This window comes from Taudactylus pleione, unplaced genomic scaffold (genome assembly GCF_031769625.1).
Source record: "Taudactylus pleione unplaced genomic scaffold, aTauple2 ptg000236l, whole genome shotgun sequence".
Lineage (NCBI taxonomy): Eukaryota > Metazoa > Chordata > Amphibia > Anura > Myobatrachidae > Taudactylus > Taudactylus pleione.
This window is the reverse complement of record NW_028284638.1, coordinates 2,588,689-2,611,881: the sequence shown is the minus strand read 5'-3', so window position 1 is coordinate 2,611,881 and position 23,193 is coordinate 2,588,689. Positions and strand designations below refer to the sequence as shown.

The 23,193-nt window shown below is 44.3% G+C and overlaps 1 protein-coding gene across 1 annotated transcript in view; it reads left to right on the top strand.

Annotated features, from left to right (window-relative positions):
* Positions 1-2,758: 2,758 nt before the first annotated feature.
* The window catches only part of SGMS2 (sphingomyelin synthase 2), a 67,697-nt gene continuing 47,262 nt past the window's right edge, over positions 2,759-23,193 (top strand). The window contains exon 1 of the mRNA XM_088479495.1: positions 2,759-2,913. The gene's annotated coding sequence lies outside the window, so the exon portion shown is untranslated. The remainder of the gene's footprint in view (positions 2,914-23,193) is intronic.

Sequence of the window (23,193 nt, the reverse complement as noted above, 5' to 3'; positions counted from 1 at the left end):
CCTGAAAAAGACCCCACTGTTTGCTAATATGCATGCAAACAGTGGAGTAACTACTGTGGGTGCAAGGGTGTGGCTGCTATGGTGCCTGAGCTCCCTCTGTTGCCCGCCGCTCCCCTTGCACCCAGCCACGCACACAAGGTGGGCCGGTCCAGTCAGGGCCGTTGAGGGGGGCCTGAGTTGGTTTGGTGTCGGCCCGCCAGCTGATTACAGTTGGCGCACTATCAGGCAGTCATGCAGAGACAGCACCGCCAGTCGCGAGGTGATAGGAGCTCGCAGACCGGCAACCAATCAACAGTGGTGGCTTATGATTGGCTGCCAGTCCGCAAACTCTGAGTGGCTCGCAACCAGCACCCACAAAGTTCTAGTTACACTCTTGCATGCATGGATTTAATATGAACGTGATGAGTTATCAAGTTAGCTCAGACTGAAGTTAAAGGATACATTTGTAGCTTTCTCACAGGTTTTTGACAGACTGCCAATTTCCACTAGAGCAAGCCCTGGATATTGTGTAATTTTAAGAGTATCCCCATTTTTATGGATTGTGTGACAGTGTGTGGCCCTGAAAAAGTTCAAACCTAGGCAAAAACCTAATCCTGGTCAGACTACACCACCAAGCTAAATTTGGAGGAGCTAGGTCCAAAACTGACCGCGCATAAAGGACAAAAAGACAGACACACTTTCTCGCTTATTATATAGATGTATCCATTTATGCTCATTTGTGTTTGAGCCAGTTAGAACATTATTGAACATGATCACACCTGTTCAACTTTCTTAATTATTTTTATTCAATCAAAAAATATTTGTTTCAGTTCATCAAAGTGGTTTAAAGGCTCATACTCACTAGACGATGTGCTGTATGAACGATATTGGTGAAAGATTTCCCTTGAACTCTCTGTAGTGCAGGACAAACGATATTGTGTGTACACACTGAAAGATATCTTTCAAAATATCTGATCTCGGCGGCGGGGCCAGGAGCGGGTGTCAGGTGTGTTTTTTTTTATTTTTATTATGTCTCTACTGCAGGGGGGGGGGGGACTACTGGGAGCACTACAGTGGGGGAATACTACTGGGGGCACTACAAGGGGGGGACTACTGGGATCACAAGGGGGGGACTACTGGGAGCACTACAGGGGGGAATACTACTGGGGGCACACTACAAGGGGAGGACTACTGGGAGCACTACAGGGGGGGAATACTACTGGGGGGGACTACTGGGGGTACTACAAGGGGGGGACTACTGGGAGCACTACAGGGGGGGAATACTACTGGGGGGGACTACTGGGAGCACTACAAGGGGGGGACTACTGGGAGCACTACAGGGGGGGAATACTACTGGGGGCACTACAAGGGGGGGACTCCTGGGATCACTACAAGGGGGGGACTACTGGGAGCACTACAAGGGGGGGATACTACTGGGGGCACACTACAAGGGGGGGATTACTGGGAGCACTACTGGGGGGGACTACTGGGAGCACTACAAGGGGGGGAATACTACTGGGGGCACTACAAGGGGAATCCTGGGAGCACTACAAGGGGGGGAATACTACTGGGGGCACTACAAGGGGGGGAATACTACTGGGGGCACTACAAGGGGGGGAGCACTACAAGGGGGGGGAATACTACTACTGGGGGCACTACAGGGGGGACTACTACTACTGGGGGCACTACAAGGGGGGGACTACTACTACTGGGGGCACTACAAGGGGGGTACTACTTAGGGGCACTACTACTGGGGGGGACTACTACTAGGGGCACTACAAGGGGAGGGGACTACTACTAGGGGCATTGCATAGGGGGGAGGGGACTACTACTAGGGGCACTACATAGGGAGGAGGGGACTACCACTGGGGGGACTGCATCGAGGGACCACTGCTGGGGGCTCTATATAAAGGGCAATAGTGGGGGTACTGCATAGGGGAAAGACTACAACTGGGGCCACTATTTAAGGGGCACTGCATAAGGGTTACCACTACTGGGGGCACTATATAAGGGGCTTACTACTAGGGGCACAAGGGGCACTGCATAGGGGTGATCACTACTGGGGGCACTACTCAAGGCCTGCATAAGGGTGTCCTCCTGTGGCACAGCATATGGGCACTACGACAGGGGGCTGCCCCTAATCTTTATTTTTACCTTACATTAATCCCATATGGACCCGCCTTCTCCCTAGAACACTTGAGGGGGGGGGGGGGCGCCGTAGCACGCACGTTCTTTCGGGCACCCTGGCTACATGCTACTCCTCTGCCAGGGCCGCCTGCATGCATTTGCCCCCAGGCTAAAAGTTGCCAGCCAGCCCCTAAGTGGGAGTCTCTATGCCGAGTTAGCAGTTGCAGACATTGCAAATTTTTGCAGCAGAACTGCGTGCGTAATTGCAGCAATAGCATTCCGTAGTGAATCAGGCGCAATGTCAGCATAAGCAATTGTCTATTCTTCTCAAATAGAGGGGGAAGTGTCAAAATCTGTGTTCACCTTAAGACATAGTACAGTATATACAGGTAACAGAAAACGTCAGTGGCGTAAAGTATAGATGAGACTGTACACTACATCAGTGTAGCCATGGCCCGGAGCCCAGTAGTCAGACACTCCCAGCACCTTCCTCTCCTGCAGTCCCGGCACACCTCCACCCATGATAGCTGCTGTTGATAGCCGTTGGGCGGGGAGGATGGTGAGGAGACAGCAGCGAGCAGTGAGTCAGGGCAGGGAATGGTGTGGGCGGGTGAGAGCTAGTGAGCAGCCAGGGATAACGCCTGGCGCGGCGGCGGGAGGAGGAGAGGAGGTGGAGATCGCTGAGACTGAAGGCAGAAGGGGTCGGGCAGGGAACATGAAGACTACAGTGAGCACAGTGACTGGCTGCAGCACAGACTCGGCTTTTAGCAGCGGGGTGTCTGCCCGCTGGGCTCCGGGCTCTGACAGGTGAGTGCCCACCTAATTACTGTACATCCGCTGCCATCTATACCATGCCCAGCCACTGGCTGCAGTTCTACTGGCACCGTGGCACATCAGTATAAGGGGACTATAAACTTCCTATAGTGCTGCTGCTATACGATTAGTGGGTGTGTGTGTGTACCGGGCATATCATGGTATTATTCCTTAAAAGTCTCTCCTGCGACTACATTATATTCATCTGGATAGACTTGTGCAGTTACCTATAATATAAAGGGCTACACACTAATCACTTCTATCTTGTAGCTATGAGCTCTGATGACTAGTCCCAGTATTAGGCACGCTTCCTATGATAACGCCTCTGTATACTAAGAGTTCTTCTGTATGTAATGAGGTGGCCTGCTCATACATATGTGTAATAGCAGTCCTATACAAGGAACAGATTAAGGTTTGTGGGGGTCCCTACCAATGAAATGGTCAGTATGTATAGGTGATGCTATTATATAGTGTAATGTGTAAATACTCCCATTACCACAAGTGTGTTAAACTTGTTAGTCTATATTGTGCCACACAGAACCCCCAAGTTCACATATGCCACAGTGCTCCTACACTGGTGATGTAGCCATGTGTGGGGTTCCCAGGGCAATTGGCTGGGCTGTACTGTTGTTAATCTTGCACTGCCTATTGGAGATAATATTGTGGGTGCTTGAGCACCCCTGCCCCTGTATTTTGCTGGGAGTGTGGGGGTAACAAGAGCACTCACCTAGTGTATATTGTTTAGTTTAAAGTTGACTGCTATGTTCCTAGCCTTGGTTTTAAATATTTTTTATTTTATGATTAAGCTAATGTAGGATAGATAGATTAGATTTAGATTGCAATCTCAACTGTTACCCTTTTATGCTTGCAGTCTCAGCAGAGCATGTGGGAAAGATGAATACCTGCTGGAGGCTCACAGTAAATTATACCTGTACTCTAGACACTTATGAGAAAGGTGTAATTTGCAAAAACAACCGACTGACACACACAATGCATGGTGCTATCTCCACCCTGACACACCTGTTGTCACTGACATGCCTTCTGCCCATAATGTTTCTTTGCTCTAATGTATTACAGTTAAATAAAAACTGTTCAGCGATATCACCTATTGTATAACAATTTCCATGCTATATTTTGCGGAATTTTATTAAAAACAATAATTTAATGAAAATGCTCAATATGTTATACAAATATAGTGCCTTCGTCTTGGCCCAGTAATGACCAGGTCAGCTGGATCATATGTGTAGCTTTCCATGGATCAGGAACCCTAACATTTTAAAACAATGTATATTGTGCAACTGCAGGATCTTGCCTGCAGAGCAAACTATGGCTTGTGCGTATATCAGTTCTGGTATGTGTCAGTGCTTGGCTGGGAGTGTCAGTGTAACTATACAAATAAAGATATCACTATTGCTGCATAGTTTTTGTTCTTGTAGCATGTTTTAAACATAGAATATAACATTTCTTTGTCTTTTGGTGTATTGATTTTTTTTTTGATTGCTTACTTTGTATTACAAGAATGTTATTCATTTTAAGCTATGTCTGTGAAACATTTCAATACTAATATAAATGTTTAACGGGAATGCTTTCTAAAAATATTTTTAATATTGAACACATATCAAAAATTATTGTAAAAGCAGCCATATTAAGTTTATTACTCATATGTTCTTCATATTGAAAGAACATAGGGCCTGATGCAGAGTTTCACGCCAATGCCGCTGCTGTTACGTCTTGTATGCAGCTGCTATGCAATAACTGCCGGGAGATGAATTGAGACGCTCACCTGCGGCTTTGCAAATCTAAGCATCTGTGTAAAAAGTTGCAGCATCTGCATACAAAGACGCAGCAAAGGGCGCAGGTCATTCAGTTATCGCAGTCCTGAGTAAGCCTATGGTCCTGCAGAATTGGCGATGGAACTAAGATGCCGGCACCATTGGAGCTGTGAACAAAGACGCAATCGCTGTATCTGACACGCCTATGTAACAGTTGCGTTACGCCCACAATTTTCTAACCACCCCTCTGTTACCACCTGATGTTGGTTTCTAACCGTCAATCACTCTGCATCTAAATCCTCTCTGTGAGCGACAGGGCAAAGACATCGGGACGCATGCCCCATGCGACTTAGACTCATGCGCTGTAATAAATCAATCAGGCAACTGCGTAAATAACGGCATAGTGTACAACTCTAAATCAGGCCCATGTTACATCCACATAATGTTTTATATATGCATTTGCAACATTAATATTACTGGATAAAACCTTGGTTCTAGAGTAGTAGTGTAATTGGTAAGGGTTACCATGCAGGGTTGACCTCTGTTTACAAAACTTTATATGAGAACATTAATTTAGTGATAAAATAGCTCATCATTTTATACCAGTGATCTACTATCATACCTGAGACATGCTTTATGAAAAAGTTAAACTTGGTAGAAAAAAGTTATGTATTTACAATGTTAATTTAGGGGGACATCCACTCTCATTAGCCTGTTTGATTACTGATGAACAAGCAGTGGCGCACGCAGAAGGGGTTTCTGAGCATCCAGAACCCCCTTCCTTGCTCCAAAGGTGGCAGTTTCATTTTATATTTTTTGAGATGGAGATAGCTGTCTCTGCATTGACTTTCAAAGCTGTGATCGAAGCAGGTGCGCATGTGTGGCAACTTGTAGCTCCTCAAACAGAGAGCCCTGATCTGCAGAACTCTGGGCCTGATTCAGAGCCGCTCGTAAGCGGCCGCTCGTTCGCTCCGAGCGATGTTCGCACATCTGCGTATGGGTCGTAATGCGCATGCGCCAACCAGTCATTGCGGTCGGAAATCGAGCGCTCGCAAAATAGCGAGTGCCTGCTAATTTTAGTGACAGGATGAGGCGTTTGTGGGTGGTAATAGGGGAAGGTGCTTGAAAACGGGGAGTGGTGATCCGAACGCTGGCGTGCCAAATGGTCAAAACGGGCGTTTTAAGGGTGTGCATAATTAACAAAGCAGCGTCATCGACCACGTCACTTGGTTGTTTCTTAGCCTGATCTGTTTGCATGATTGCGGTAGGATAAACCTACCACAAGCACTGCGAGCAGTTCAGATGCCTTTCGATGTACTCGATTAATCAAATAAATAGGGGAGGTGACGTATGATGCGAGCGGCCAGGGGTGTCTTTACAAAATAGCGAGCGCATGTTTCGTTCGCTCGCTCAGACATAGAGGCGTCAACAGGCCGCAAAGAGCGAGCGCTCAATTTAAATAGCCGGCCCCTTTTTCTGAACGAGCGAGCACAAATAGCGTCCGGCTCTGAATCAGGCCCACTGTGCATTGCATAGGAGGAGACAGCGTAGTGGGTTCTACTGTCCATGAACAGCAGCAGCAGCTCCCCAGTTGAATCTCAAGTCTCCTCCTCTCTCAGCCCCAAGCCCAAATTGCTGGCTTAACAGCAGTGTATATCCTGAAATATGGAAACCTCTCCATACAAATCCTGTATTTGCCCCCTTTAAGGCTCTCTGAAAATAACTATTGCCCATATATTTTCTTGAACACTTGCAAAAAATGAAAGGGAAAACATTCCTTTTTTATAATTAAGTATATCATTCCCTGAAAAAGTCATTTGGCTACTTTTGGCAGACCATGGGCTTGTTTATGTTTAAGAGCAGGTAAGAATTCATGGGGGGACATGTATCAAACCTTCTAAAGAGTGAAGAAGTTGCCCTTAGCAATCAGCTTCAAGGTAGCATTTATCAAGTACATTCTATAAAATGATAGGTAGAAGCTTATCGGTTGTTATGGGCAAATTCTACATTTGTTCACTTCTCCACTCTTTTTAGAATCTTTGATACATTTCCATATGACAATTTATATTTCTAAGGACCTGAGCCACACGGGATGGGTACGGGATGCCGGCGCTCCAGATCCCGGGCAGTCAAAATCTCGATGCCGGCATCCCGACAGGGTTAGGATACGATATCTGTCTCCCTAACCCCTTTCCCCTCTCCCTAACACTCCCTCCCCGGTGCCTGAACCTTACCTCCCCCTCCCCGCACCCTAAACCTAACCCTCCCCCCTCTAGTGCCTAACCCTATCCTTCCCTTCTACTGCCTAAATCCTAACCCTCCCACCAACTCTGTTACTTACCTTCGGAATGCCGGCGGTTGGGATGCTGGAGCCGGGATTCTGACAGGTATCGGGATTCCGGAAGCGGTATTCTAAGCACCGGCATCCCCTGTGTCGGGATACTGGATGTATCCCATGCCACACTTGTTTCTTAATATAGACTGTCTGCCTCCTTTTATGGCATGAATCTATATAGAGATGGTGGTATGTGGGAATCGTTGTGCTTTTACTGTAGTGAAGTGGAGAGATGAAAAGCAAATCTCTTTAGAAAAGAAATACATATTGAATCTGTTATGCCCGTCTGTGGTCAGGAACATTTGGGCTGTTTATCTTGCTACATTGTTAAAGGCAAGCAAGTTTCAGTAGTTTGCTTTCTGGAGAGGTGTAGGTTTTGAATATCTTAATTTAGTAGCTATATGCAATATTATACCTGCAAACTCTTCTAATTCAATATTAGTTTTTTGTTTCTGACAATTTCCCCATAATAATCTGACATATTTACTGTTTTTCTGGTTGTACAATTGTGAGCAACTCCTAGGGGTAAATTTACTAAAGTGAGACTTTTTAGAAGTGGAGATGTTGCCCATAGCAACCAATCAGATTCTACTTAACATTTAACTAACACCAAGATAATAGCTGCAATCTGATTGGTTGCTATGGGCAACATCTCCACTTATAAAAACTCTCACTTTAATAAATTTACCCCCTAGTATTTGTCCCACTCAGGTTGCTTGCACAGTACAAATTTACAATTGTATGATGATCATGATTTGATTATGATATGTAAGGGGATGTAGTTCCCCATGCTTGTTGCATAGAGTGCACCAGAGGCTTTATTTAATGAAATGCAATTTTTACAAAAAACTACTATTTACAACGATTTTCAGCAGGATTTATAATACAATTTTATAATAGGCAAAATCCGACTTTTTGGTTTGTAAAATATGTATCTTTCAAACCAACATAGTGGGTTTTGGCTTTAAAACAAACGCTGCTTCAAATACAGCGGCAAAAATTGCAGAAAGTCTTCGATTTAGTAAGATCACACCTTATTATCTGAATTCACAAATGGGACTTAAATAGACGTATCTACCACGTGCAGTGTCCCTGACATAACTTCTATACATTTTGGAAGTTACCATGTTCTTTAAAATAAACATTTTTTCCTCTCATTTCTGTATGTTAATAAAGCTAAAATATAGATTTGCTGTTCACACAGAATAGCAAATAAGCTGTTAGTGGGTTTGTGGACTGTACAATATAAAGGAGCAAATGCACATCCAAAATGTGGACAAATATGTATGTGAGGTGCATTGTTCACACTGTAAACTAGGGGTGGGCAATAAGTGGCCCCCAGCCACTTTGTAGAACTACACATCCCAGCATGCCCTGCCACAGTTTTGCTATGTGACCACCCAGAAACTGTTGCAATGTATGCTGGGATGTGTAGTTTAACAACAGCTGGAGGGCCGCCTATTGCCCATGCTCATTGATTGCTTAATTTAAACACATACCATGTTCATCTGAGTTTGTAAGGCAGCAGCAAATAGAATATGTTAATAAAAAACCTAGTGCAAAGCATTTGTAATATGTGTAAAAAATAAACATGGCTATGTATTTTTGAAACAAGCACACTTAGATGCATTTCATACTTATAAAGAACACTAAACCACGTTATTAGACCTTTTTCGGAAAGGGATTGGCATAATTCACTGGATACATTATTGTTACAACCTCCTCCCGGATACAAAACTATTTCAATCCATTACACTTTCCATTGGGATATTTTGGATTATTCCAAGATGTCTGGGGGGATGGCTAAATGGGTGACATACTTTCCCTCTCTAGATATCCCAACAGTGGAACGTGCCCTTATTTTTTCAAGGAAAGCATTTCTGGCTAGTATGTATACAGAACTTTTTCTCAACACGTACCATCATGCTTACCTTTCCCCTCTGAGACATTTCCACATGGGACCTCTGAGAATCATCAATGTCCTAAATGTCACCAGGGAGAAGCAGACATATACCATTGTTTATGGGCTTGCCCTATCATTAAATACTTTTGGCACCTTGGGAATATGCCGAGGAGAACTTCTCAATCATGTTCCCTTCACCTCGGAAAGGGCCATTTTGGGGATATTTGACCCCAAACAACGGATAACTCTAGAGGGTAAAATATTGTTACTAAATCATCCTGCAGGGTTGGATCCTTAATACACCACCACAATTACCCTTGTTCTTTGACAAATTGCATCTTTTTGTTTAGAATGTATTCGGTAGAGACACTATGTAATAAGGAGGGACAGGCCGGCCGTTTTTTAACATTATGGGAATCTTATATTGATACATTACCACTCACAACTAAATGGAAAATTCATAACAGCCTACACCAGCCTACACCAGACCACCTGGAACCTTACTCAAATGGTTGCGCAGGATCCCTCTATTCATTTTTAGGGACGATTGGTCTAACTGATGGACTATGGAGTTACTTTAAGTGTACTAGTTAACTTGTTTGTTTACATAACAAATGTATATCTTAAATTCTACTGTTTCTCTCTTTTGTTTTCTAAACGGTTGAGATCATGGCTCCTTGTTGTTTATCTGTTAATTTGACAAATTTTTTTGTATTTTTGGAAATGGTTTATTGCACCACTGTTTTTTTTTTTCCAATATTGTATTAATATTGTTTTATTCAGTACTTTATACTTTTTGTGTATTGTAATGCCTCAAATAAAAAAATAAAAAAAACAGATGTATAAAAATAACACGTGTGTACAAGCCCATACCACACATACCACAATACTGGTATTTGAAGCTGATTGCTCTCACATTCTACATAGAACTGACCAAGGCAATTTTATATGGATAAGAAATGAGAGAGGAAGAAAAATATGCATTGTTTATAAGATATTGTAGCTTGCATTAATTATTTTCCATGCTAGCTTAGCAAATTAACTTTTTATAAATTTCTCTCATCATAGGAGCCAAATTGTATAAATGAGTGGGTGTTCCCTTCTTATCACAACTTCTCTTGTGTAGAAATGGGTAGTGGTAGCAGCTGCATACATACGGATGGTGCTCAACCACCAACAGAGCTGATTATGGGTCTGATTTATCAAGCTTTTCAGCCCAAAAAATCATATGGATGCAACAGATTTTTCTCAAAATTAAGTATGTTTCCTCTTTATCAAGGGGCCTATTTATCATTTAATATTTGCGGTGTATTCCCCAAAAGCGTGTGTTTTCGGGGAATACACCGCAATATTAAATATCCCCCAGATGTATTATAGAGGGATCGCAGCAGATATCTCTGATATCTGCTGCAGTCCTTCCATTTCCGCCAACACCTCCATTTCAGCCAGCACAGTAACCCCCATAGGTTTCTATGGGGGATGCGATGCTGTCAGATTTACCTAGTTCCGGCAAGCGAAGATGGTGTAAGCCTCTGTAGCCTATGGGCTATATTGCAAAATTGGCATCCCCACCCGGCAGTGGCCGCCTCGCATGTGTAGTCTGTAGACTGCACATGCACAGGATCCCCAGCACAGGAGTGAAGAAACCACTGACGCAGTCACTTCACTCCTGGCACATCACAGCGACGGGTTCCTTTCGGAGCCCCTGTCCCTTATGACTCGTCTGTCATTAATAACCATTTCAGACTTAAACCTAAAACCCGGGTTTTTGCATGTGAACGCTCATCAACCCGGGTCTGGCGTAAGTCTGAAATGTGCAACCAGGGGTGACAGTCCCGGGTCGGCGACCCTGCTCACTAGCAGGGTTTTTCCCGGGACATGCAGCCTGGGTCGACGATCTGGCTCGAGTGCGAAAGGTGTGACCCGGGGCTTGATGTCCCAGGTCACGCCTAAAACCAACCGATTGGCCAGGGACGGTGATGCTTGGAGATGAGGTCACTGCAAGACCCGGGTCAGGTGTGAAGGGTGATGACACGGGAATAACCTGGGTTCTCCCCCTTAGTGTGAAAGAGGTAGCCGGCTTCAACCCGTGCTCAGTGTCCTGGGTCCGAGCAGGGTTGAAGCCGGAATTTTATGTCTGAAAGTGGTATTACTCCACTTTGTTCTCCATCAGTCCCTATTATTCTTCTCTGCACTATGCCACTCTGATCTTCACCTGCAGCCCCAATTCATATTAAGTAAGTGACTGGCAAGCTTAGCTCAAGGAAAGTGGAAATCTAGGCAAGTGAGAGTTGTTAGGCGTCTGAGGGCTGTTCTGAATCAAGAAGTGGGTGTGAGCTTTATGTTGGGAAATCTAAAAGTGTTTTGTAGTACATGTGGCATCTATTCTAAGGGAATCGGTATGAGTTACTGCTGGACCCCTGGCTGGCAGTTCAAATCCCAACAGCGGCTGGCCAACAGGTAAGCATAAACGAACCTATTCTTCCCCCCTAACCCTTCTTTAGGGTGCCTAACCCTAACCACCCCCCCTGTGCCTAACCCTAACCCCCCCTTCCCCGCCGCCTAAACCTAAGTCCCCCGGGGGGGGGTGCCTAACCCTAACCCTCCTTTCCCCTAGCCTAATCATAACCTCCCGGGGGGTGCCTAACCCTAAGTCCCCCCCCGGGAGCCCTAAACCTATCCCCCCCGCGCGCGGCTGTCCACTTCGATGCCCGGCATCCGCTCGATCGGGATGCCGGGCGCCAGTCTCCCAGCGTCGGTAAAATGACAGGCGTCTAGATTTAGACGCCTGTCATTCATCCCTCGTCAGGATTAAATTGTCTGGAAGCCGGCGGACGGAATGCCGACCGCCGGCTTCCTAAACGTATACCATTCTAAGGGCCTGTGCTGTGTCTTTAATTCATTAAATGTATTATTTTAACATATTCCTGAGATTATGGGAAATGTATGGCCCTTGAAGTGCAGCTGAATCACCACTACTAAAACTTGTCTGTTTGCAATTCAGTAGCAAGTATTTGTTCATCTGCCTTAAGGTGCGTACACACGGTACGATTAAAATGGACGATATGAACTATATTGATCATATTGTTATCGTTCATATGACTCGTCTGTGCATTTTTCGGTGTCCAACGACCTGCGATGCGCGGGCACGTATGGACGATATCGATATCATCCATCGCCCGTGCATGCAGGCCAACCTGGTCGATATCGACCAGGTTACTATAGGGACCCGCGATCGTTGATCGCGGATTGCTATAGTCGTTGGTGAGTTGCTGGTGTGCTGGATGATTGATATCGATCGTCCAGCACACACCCTCCCGTTATCGTTATCATTGGTGATCGTCCCATGTGTACGTACCATTCTGGGATTTTCCACCTTCAAACTTATTTCTTCTACTGAATTGTACATGTCATCCTGTAATACATTACATCATGTTTATGCCTCTCTCTGCTTTGCAGACATGTCTTTACATCTTTAGACAAAAAAGTTTATTTTTTTGCCCTGGGATGGCAACAAAAGAGCCCAGAAAGAAAAAATGCGATTCAGTTAAAGTTATCTAAGAGTGGAAAACCCCCATAGCTTAGACTAGATCTCCAAATTATACCAACGTGCTACATCTTCAATAGAATGTCCAAAATACCCTATGGGGTAAATTTACTAAAGTGAGAGTTTTTAGAAGTGGAGATGTTGCCCATAGCAACCATTCAGTTTTAAGCTATTATCTTCTAGAAGGTAGTAGTTAAATGTTAAGTAGAATCTGATTGCAATGGGCAACATCTCCACTTCTAAAAACTCTCACTTTAGTAAATATACCCCATGGAAATGGATAATATAATGTGTGAATTTCCTGCTGTTATCCATGATTTCTAGATATGCTCATATTTGAACTGGTTTGATATGTTATTATATTTGGTCAGATTAGAGGGTCTAATTATACTAATGGTACATTGTGGAGCATTATGTATAGCTGCATATCTTAGCAATACATAATGCAGTAGCATTGGGATTTATTAATCCAACAAGAGGCAGCCTAACACTGGTGGCGAAGGGCTTTGCTAAAATGCACATACTGGGCTTGCGGGCACCCTGGATCCCGGAGGGGTTCCGGCCAAGCCTCTCTGGTTTTGCATGTACCCAATTGTCGGGTATAGATAATGTCATCTCAAGTTGGCAATACTTAGCTTTCCGCTGCTTGATAAATTGTGTAGACCAGATGGCTTACAGCCAGGACTCCCAATCACAGGTTGGGGGGTTCGATACCCACTTGACCTTGGGGTATCAGGGATTTTACTGTTAGTGACCGCCTGTCACTGACTCCGCCCACTGTGCTGTGGGCGTAACGATGCAGCCACCACCAAACTCTACCATCGGAGTTTGGAACCGCTTCTTAGGTACACTCGGGCTCCTACCTCGGCACCTGGAACCGCTTCTGCTGCGTATGCGTTTGACTAGCTGTGGCTACAACCCCTGATTGGTGTCGCCTAATTCTTCCTGATCCCTCGCAATGGACCAGGTCTGCACGGTAGCTGGCAGAGGGCTTGAACTTGGAGACGCTGAGCTCTTACCCAGAATAGCCGGAGAACGGAATAGCGTTTGGCGCAATTCTGTTGGTCGCAGGATTGAGGCAATTGAAGTCAGGCAAGATGTTTATTGCTCAAAGTCTTAAAAAAGACTCAACGTTCCGGATGAAGGGGTACATTAGCATACAGGAATCTTAACAGCAGTTCTTCTCCACAAAGAATTTACAGTCTTGTACAATTTTTACCAGGCACGAAGCCTTCTTTTATGCTACTCCAATACACATTACCACAGGGGTAAGTACGCCCTGGGTTCCTCTTAGCCAATCAGGCTATCTCACAAAACATAAATAAATACGTCTTACATTTCACAGAGATTAAATCAATTAACTTGATACCACCCAAAAACAGTTGGCTTTCCTAAGCACAAAAACTGAGTTAGCATATACTGTTTTTGAAAAGGTAAATATAATGCAAATTTCTATTGCATTCGTCTTTTCACATGTCTATGACTAAACCAGTTTTGGTTTTCTGTGTCTTAACACCTTCTAAGTTTTAACACAAAATAGAAGCTTCCTAAACGCAAACAACTTGCTTTCCACAAACTTGCTGGGTATTGTACACAGACACACACTGGAGACCTCTGCTTTGCATTTCAATGAAAGTGCTGTAAACAAAGGTTTGGTCACTACGTCAGGATAATTAACATATCACTAGAAGGTGAGAATATCTCATAACCATTTGACTTAAATGATACAGCCTTCTAAAACAAAACAACTTATACATTCCTTATAAGTGCATACATTTAAAAAGTAAATTTCCACAACTGCGCACAGCACATTGAATGGCATGTTCAAACACATTACTTATACATTCGCAGTACGTGGCGCACTGCGCCTAAAGGTCCTTTTAAAAATGGTGCCAGGGCATGAGGGTTAATCTCTTCAGTGCCGTGGCAGCCATTTTAATCACGTGTGGTCGGCCTCCGCCCACACTACTGTATTGTAGAATTTAGAACAACAACAAAAAAATAGATTTTAAAATTCTGATATTGAAATCTTCCTTTCAAAGGAATGTTTTTTGTGTGTTTTTACCATACAAAAGTTATTATTTTCTCTTTGTATAGAACTGTAACTAGGTATTCTTTCACCCTGGGCAGAGAGTTTTGTAGTTATAAACTCCTAAGTACAAAATCCTGTCACCTTTGTTTCAGCTGCTGTGCCAGATTTCACCATGTTACGTTACCGAAAGCAATAAAAACTGTGGTAAAATTTATTGTATGTCAAAGTACTGTTGGAGTTGTCCATTATACAGCTGACAATTACACCGTCAGTGTACAATACCATCAGGGCTGTAATTAGGGTGGTGTGACATGTGCCATGGCACAGGGCACCACAGGGTATGGGGCGCTGCTCGGGCCTGACAATTTTCTGTTTCTAATCATTCTCACTTCCTTTTCTTTTATCGCTGGCATCTCCTGGCCGCCCCATCTCCTCCCTGGACGACTCCCCAGCCACCGATTCCTGACCCAGGTGTTAATAGCACACCTCGAGTACCCTTGCCAGTGAGTTCTCCCCGGTTCATCCCGCCGAAATTTGCTGCATCTACACTTCAAGTAGCGCTCTTGTTATACCTTCAGTTGGTGATCTACACTGCAGGCTCTAGGCTTATGCACGGCTGTTCTGATGGACAAATCCTACTGCAGGTGCAGCTTCACCAGCGCTCTCCTACATCTAGAGCTGGTGAATTATACTGCATAATTATTGAGTATTATCACTGCAGCCAATGGATTCACATTGTATTTGGCAGTGACACCTGGATAACAGTGGTACCCCTTCATCATCATACGGGACAAAGTATATTTGTCATGCCCCTTCCCCATGTGGCCACATCCCATTTTTAGGCGCTTGTCTTATGTCCGTATTTGAAAAATAGGGGGAGGTGGGGGGAGGGGGGGCGCGCCAATGCTCTTTCTGGCCCAGGGCACTAAAAATTCTAGTTACGGCTCTGAATAACATTGCCTGCTCCATTATTTTATAGTTATATTTTTTAATTATAGTTTTGCAGCTCCTTTATTTTTTTTGTTATACTTTTCTTGAAGCATTGTATTACAATAACATAAAACTTACTGATTTGTTGAATGCCATTGCTATGACAATTATCTGCCTTTGAGGTATGGCCCCCCCATACACCTACCGGATCCTGCGCTGGGATCGGAAATGCAGATCCGCCTGTTGGAAATGCCGTCCGGCGGCCATCGATGTTCCACGATCCGTCGGCGGATCGGTGAAAATCTCCATGTTAAATTTCAGCAATGTGCCAATTATCGATCATATTTTGATCGGCAAATCAGTGAAATCTAACATGTTGGATTTCACCGATCCTGCAATGCCAGGTTGCAGGATCGAAACATTGCAGCGATCAGTCAGTATTGTATGAGCCCCTTTAGATATAGGTGAAGGTTGTGGGCAAGTATAACTATAAACAGCTAATGGGTTAACTATCTTAATCTGGCCATACACTAGACCAACTTACATCCAACGGACAAAAATTGTTGTTTATACAAATTGTTTAAATCAAACATTTAACCAACTTGTCTGAACGACCATTTTCGACTGTTTTCCGGCGTTTGGGAGCAGATTGCTGACTATCATTTGTTTCCATTCCTTACCAGATTTTCATTCCAACCAGCCAACTGGTTGGATGACAGTTGGTCTAGTGTATGGTTTAGATCACTCCTAGTATGTATATTCTACATACAGTATAATAAACTGAGGTTATTATGTCAAATGATAGGTTTTGGTCTCAGAGCTGACTGTGTCCTCTGAAGTTTATTTTAGTCCTTGTATTTAGTCATCATTCAGTCTTTTATTACTACACAAAGTACAGACATTCACATCATAATTTATAAGTACCCTGGGCTATATTACAGGCAGCATCACCACAGCTGTGTTTTCTTTGGAGACTTGTATTTATGGTTAGCCTGCAATGTGGCTAAATACATTAAATTACAACAGGGACTCATGATAATTACAATGGTTATGTGAAATGGCTGAATTAACAAACAGTCCAGTTTTAGTTCTAATTTGTACATAAGGCACATTGGTGCTGTAAATGTTTGTCAGAGGAAATATTAGGTATGTGCAGTCTGCTTTTGGAGATCAAAGTTGCAGTGGTCTGTCACAAAGCATTTCATTGGCAAGTACTATGCTGCTCAGTGTACCAGCACAGGCAAACTAGGCACGTGGGTATGATCATAAAATGATCTATCATGATGAGTCAAATCATACCAGTAGTAAAAGTAGATATCCACAAGTATCTACCATGGCCTAAAACAGGGGTAGCCAACCATGGTCCTCGAGAGCTAAAAACAGTGCATGTTTCCAGGTCTCCTCACAGAATTACAAGTGAAATAATAAGCTCCACCTATGGATCTTATCCAATGTGTCAGTGAGTAATAACTACACCTGTGCATCTGCTGGGTGACCTGGAAAACGTGAACTGTTGGTAGCTCTCATGGTCCGAGGTTGGCTACCCCTGGCCTAAAAAGACGCAAAATAGCACACAAACTAATGTGTCAATGAGTAATGATACACCTGTGCACCAGCTGGTTGACCTGGAAAATGTGAACTGTGTGGGGTCCTAAGGATCAAGCTTGAGAACCACTAGTCTATCTTACTCTATTCCCAACTCTGAATCAGACCCTTCAGTTCTACAACTTTTGTAGAAGTTAGACCCTCAGGCACTTTAAGAGAGGAGGGGGCCCGTGTGCAGGCTCCGATCGGCCCCCCTCCTCTCCAGCGGTGCAGTAGACTCGGGCATTGTGGCAGAGTCTACTGCAAATGCGCAGGTCTCCGGGAACATTGCGCCCATGGGACATCACTACTGCGAATGCATGAATCACTGGGGAAATGGCCACTGTGTCCATTTTCCCGGTGATTTATGCAAAGCTGCAGCCAGTGCCGGGCCGTCAGAGAGATAAGTATATTTAATTGGGGGTGTGGTGTGTGGGCCCCCCTGGACCCATGTGCACCGCACACCTAGCACCCATTATAGATATGACAGTGATGACATCATTATAATGCTCCATCATAAAAGAGTGAGTAATATAGCAATAAAATTTGCGTAAATGGTTCTTATCAGAACTAGAAATAAGATAGCGATAGAGAGTGTGACTGTACATTTACATGTTTTCTGGCACAGAGCAGATTTCTTGTCAGAAACCCCAATGAAAAGGACATCAGAAAGTGATTATAAGATCATGCTAAAGCTTTAAAGCTGGGCACCAACTAAACGATGTGTGTACCCAGTGATGCCAGTGGCGAACCCCCACCAACGGGTCAAAATATCGGGAGGCCACTACACATTTGATGATCAGGTGCCCGAACGCCCGATATGTCAGCCTCTGCCGCATCCCACTGCATAGAGTCGTCAGTCGCAATCGTCAGATTGAGCTGCATATAGGGCCGACCTGACGATGCGGCTGATGACCCCACGGGAGTGTGTACTACCCAACATAGAGTGCACACACCTAACTATTTTGATGATTTGTCGTTCCGATCCATCGGAATCAGGCAAATCTTTAAAACCAACTTAAATCAGCACCAGCAAATGCAGATGCCAAAAATAAACCTCCCAGGATATGTAAAGTTATGGAAAATTATACATATCCATACTTGTGAGAATTAAGCTGGTCACACAGCTGTGCTTCGGGAACAGAGGTAATAAATAATATTCTGAAAATTGGTGAATTACAAGTTCTAGCAAGCATGGCCTGGTTGTCAAACCACAAGTGCCTGCAAGCCCTGGCATCAAGGTCAGCTGGGACCTTAGGACCCGTATTCAATTAGAGTCGGAAAGGTTTTGCCTGTTCGACTTTCCGCCTCCTTCGCCTGTTTCAGAGGCAAAAACTTTTTGTTCGCGTCCCCGCTTTTCGCCCTATTCAATTCCAAACCACACAAAAACAGAAAGCGGCCAATGCGGAACAAGTGGAAAGTACTGTCCGAAGTGGGGAAGTCAGTCTGTACCCCCAAAAAAGATGCACTAACATAGGTAATCAATGTACATGTGTCCTAATACCCCTAATACAAGTGTTTGGGGTACTTGAGTCGTTTAAATGGTGAAATTAAGTAGTCCAGTCAAATTTGGGGTACTTGAAAATGGGTGCAAGCATATTTAAATGTTTCTAAAGTGAACTTTTAATAAATGTGAAAAACCCACCTGTTACATGCACCTGCAATCCCAAAAACACCTGACCCATCCTTGCAGACCCTCCAGAAGTCTATTTCGCTAGTTTTTATGCTTGTCCCCCCACTTTATACTTTTTCTTGTTACAAAAAAATGGGAATGTTTATGATTATGATTTTTTTAATAAATAAAAACATAAAGGTTTACTTTCAGTCTTGTTTTAATGTATATTTAACAGGTCTGATTTTCCTGAAGTACTCCATAATGATACTTGGATTTAGTCAGGAGTATAAATTAAAACAAGGCTGAAAGTAAAGGGTCACTGTTTTTAATTATTATTATTATTTTTCAAAACTGCAGCAGTGTTTTATTTCCATATTTGTTTGGCGAACTACAGGCCCCAACAACTAGGCTATGCTGAAACTTTTAGTTTGCTGAAGACAAAATCGTTTTTTGCCGGTATTCTTTTTTTTCACATTATTACCTCTGTACCCAAAGCCTACAGGGTACAGAGAAGAGCCCGTGGGCTATTGGCATCAGGATGACTACACCCAGGGTGGTGGTGCACACATTTTTGCACGCCCGACTGCCCTGGGAAAGCCAGCCCTGGAGCCAATGGCTTGTGGCTGGTTTGAAACTATGGTGGGGGGACCTCTATGCAAGGCTGTCAAGAGCTCTGATGGCCCCAGGTACATGGAGCGTGCCCAAATCTGGAAAGGTGTGGCCATGCCCCCCTTAAGGAAAAAAAACTGAATAAAGTATTATTCGTGGCGGCACTTTGCATACTCAGGGGGGCAACTGCAGGGGATACCCTTCCTCTCTGCCCACTACTAGTGGCTGCACCTGTGTAATAGCGCAGCCCAGCGGCGTAGTGAGAGGGCCTGCGTAAATAGTACCCGTCCCACCCGCTCGCGGCGCCCCTGAGTCTATGGTTCGACCAGCCCAGGGCTGGTTACCCTGATTTCAGGTGGAATACCCCGTTGGTTTTCCCCCTGATTTTGGGGTAATTAGCACATAGCTTTCAGCTCCATGGTTGGTTAAAAATTGCGGAAGGCCATGATTTTTAAAAATAATAATAATATTGTTTTTCATGCAGAAGTAGGTGGACTGTTTCTGACATCATGGTCATTCATTTGTGAAAGTGACCAACGTTTCCCCTACACTGGAACGATTATCACTCCAGTTATATTTACACACGCACTCTCTCTGCCCCTCTTTTTTTCTCCCACTCTTTGCTACCTCCCCCGCTTTTTGCTATCCCTTTTCTCTCTCTTTCCTCTTTGCTTTCTCTCACTCTACCCGCTTTGCTCTCTCTCACTTTTTTCTCTCTCTGACCACTTTTTTGGCGGCCACGCACATTTCACATCATAGCGGAAATGCAGGAGCGCACTTAACTTGCTGTGGTGAAGTAAGCAAAGGTGGCTCAGTGGACTGCTGCTCGTGTCGTGTTATTTGTCATTGGTTGGAGCTGTGAATGTGGGGTGCAAACCTGCCACTGTCCTGCACTCACTCTGCACATCATAGACAGATACCTCTGTATGATCATATAGTAGATATATAAATAAAATATTCAAGTACATTCATAAAAGGCAAATTATATATTAGATTTCATATTCAGTTAAGTATTTTATTTCATTTTAGTCAATGTTTGCTAACAATAATGCAGTTGACGGACCCGTAAATTCCTACATAGATTAATTATCACTGCTTGCATTACAGCAGATGAGAAAATGATTTGTCAAGGGCTTCTTCACAATGTACAACCTTTCAATAATTTGCACTTAAAATGAATGCTAAAATATACCTTCAACCAATATTGATCATAAATGCACAGTCATGAAGAAACTAGAATCAGAATTTTGACATTTAGAATGTTGACATGAATGGGAGGTCGACATGCCAAATGAGCATTGCCAGAATGTTGAAAGTCAGATTTACGTTGCAGGGGAGTATTCCTAATCCTACACCAAACCTTAAAATCATTAAAAAGAAAATTGGCCGTTGACATTGTCTTGTCGACATTCTTAATGTCAACATTCTGTCATTGACATGATAGGGTCGACCAATGATCGAATCAGTCAGGCATGTTGGAAGATTACAGCATGCCCGCCCACCCAACATTTCCTCTGTTCCTTCACAAGGGAGGAAAACAGATACTGTTAATATCTCACTGTATGGCCATTATATCTGCTGGGTGTCAGGCTGTCATATAAAATGTTTGTCGGTCTGACAGATATTTTATCTGACAGTGTATGCCCAGCATTAGGAATGCCTCAAGAATTAGTGAGCCAAGCATTTGTAAGATAGTGAACGTTAAACTGCTCATACATGTACTGTACAGATGGTCACAAACAGACTGTCAGTGTTACCAAACTGGGCTGATAATATAGTGTGAATAGCCAATTGCATTAGGACTGGCACTAGGTCTTTTATTTTTTAACCATACGTACTGTAGATGCAAGTGCATAGTAAATTTTGCAGATGTAGGACAATTTGTTTTGAACACTGTTTGCGGTTTGCACCCACACCCAATATTCATTTTCAATATGAAAGTTTATACTGTATATATGGTGATGGTTGGGTAGGACTGCGCTTTGCTGTGTGGGCAGATGTGACATGTTAGTTAGCTGAAGGGTGTGCTATATGAGTGAGTGGGGTGCTGCACTTCCTGATCGCAGGCATACCAGGTCCTGCGTAAAATTGGATAGAGATGGTGGGGTACGGAAGGTGCGCTCGCCCTGTGGGTGCAATGATGATGGGGGAGTGTTGGACTGTGTATGTGGTTGCTAGTGTGTGTGGTGTGAATGAGTGGGGAGGGGTGGACCAATGGAATGACAGAGGCGGACACAAGGTGGGAGTAAATGGTTTTATTGGAGTAGTCACAGTGCTTCTCCTATATAGTCCCGGGCAACAAGGTGCGTGTGGTGGTGGGGGGGAGAGACTGGGGAGGTGGGTCGACCCTTTCAGGGGCTCCTTTTCGTGCGGTTCAATAGATCGGCACTTTGCCCCTGCTGGACGCTATGGTCGACAGTCTTGGGAGTCTCGGTGGGTGAGGGGGGGAGAGCGAGAGGGGTATGGTGTGGTGGGTGGGTGTGGTACACCTGGCGGCGTCCCGCGTATGAATGAAAAGTCTCGGAGTCTTGTACCTACCGGTAGGTAAAGCCTGAGGTCGGTAGGCCGTAGGGGTGTTGCGTTGCTGCAGTTCCTTGTTGACTGATTGAAGCTGCTGCGGTGGTAAAGATGAGTAGCTGTTGTTCAAGAGGATCTTCTATTTTGCAGAGGTCAGCGGCCGGGTGGTGCTGGTGGTTGTGAATGCAGCAGTGGGGTTGAGTTGCTTGTGGGAGCTGCCACTGGTGCCGGGTCACTGGGGTGGTTCCCCCTGTGAGAGCCGGGGGTGCGGTGATGTGTGACGATCTGTGGTCTGTATGGTTAGGGTGGAGGCGCTTGCAGCAGCAAGTGCGGGGACGATGCAAATGGGATGGCTGAGGCCAACCGGAGGTCCAAGTGGGGATGAGGAGCTTCAGTGGGAGTAGGCCGTGGGTCTGGAATGTGGGCATATGGGGTCTCCAACGCGTTTCGGCAGGGGTTCTGCCTTCTTCAAGGAGGTAGCACTGTGACTACTCCAATAAAACCATTTACTCCCACCTTGTGTCCGCCTCTGTCATTCCATTGGTCTACCCCTCCCCACTCATTCACACCACACACACTAGCAACCACATACACAGTCCAACATTCCCCCATCATCATTGCACCCACAGGGCGAACGCACCTTCCGTACCCCACCGTCTCTATATTGTATATATAGCTAGACAGACAGACAGAAATAATAATAATAATATCTGTCCAGTGTAACCTATCAAACAAACACCATAGAAATGCAGTAGTATTAACAGGAGGGATATTTAGCAAACAAAAACAATAAAAAAAAACAGATAAATTCCGGAAAGCCTCAAACTGTTAAAAACAATGCATAATACTGGGATTTGCTCTTGGAATTTGTATTGCAGGAAGAACGCAGAATTAGAAGCTGTGTCTGTCATTTATGTGCACAACTGGTTTTACAAGATGCATTTCAACAGATTTAAAGAATACCTTTTATTTTCTACAATATTAAGACACAGATGATTACTCTATGAAAATAAACCTTGCTGTCTCCATAATATAAAAGTTTGTTAACGATATATACACTTACACTATACTCTACCTCAGTAGGCCTAATAGACTTTTAACTCTTGGCCAGTGATCCAAGCCGTCATCCTACACTTTTAACTACATAGTCCTTTCCTTTGCATATGCTGATCATGCCTTCAGGGGATGTTAAAAGCACTTATGAGATGCTGCAGTGTTAGCACACCTTAAAAATGTTGTTGCTGATCAACGTCTTAAAATAATATGACATGGAGATTTTTGCTTTACTATGTCAGAATGAGTAATAAGGCAGAGCTGTGTCACCTGTTTCCCATCATGTGATCATACCTCCTACTGAATCTAGTCACTGCAGAGATGTTTGCATCTACAATTACAGCAGGGATCCCATGATAAAATGACGTGTGTTTTTT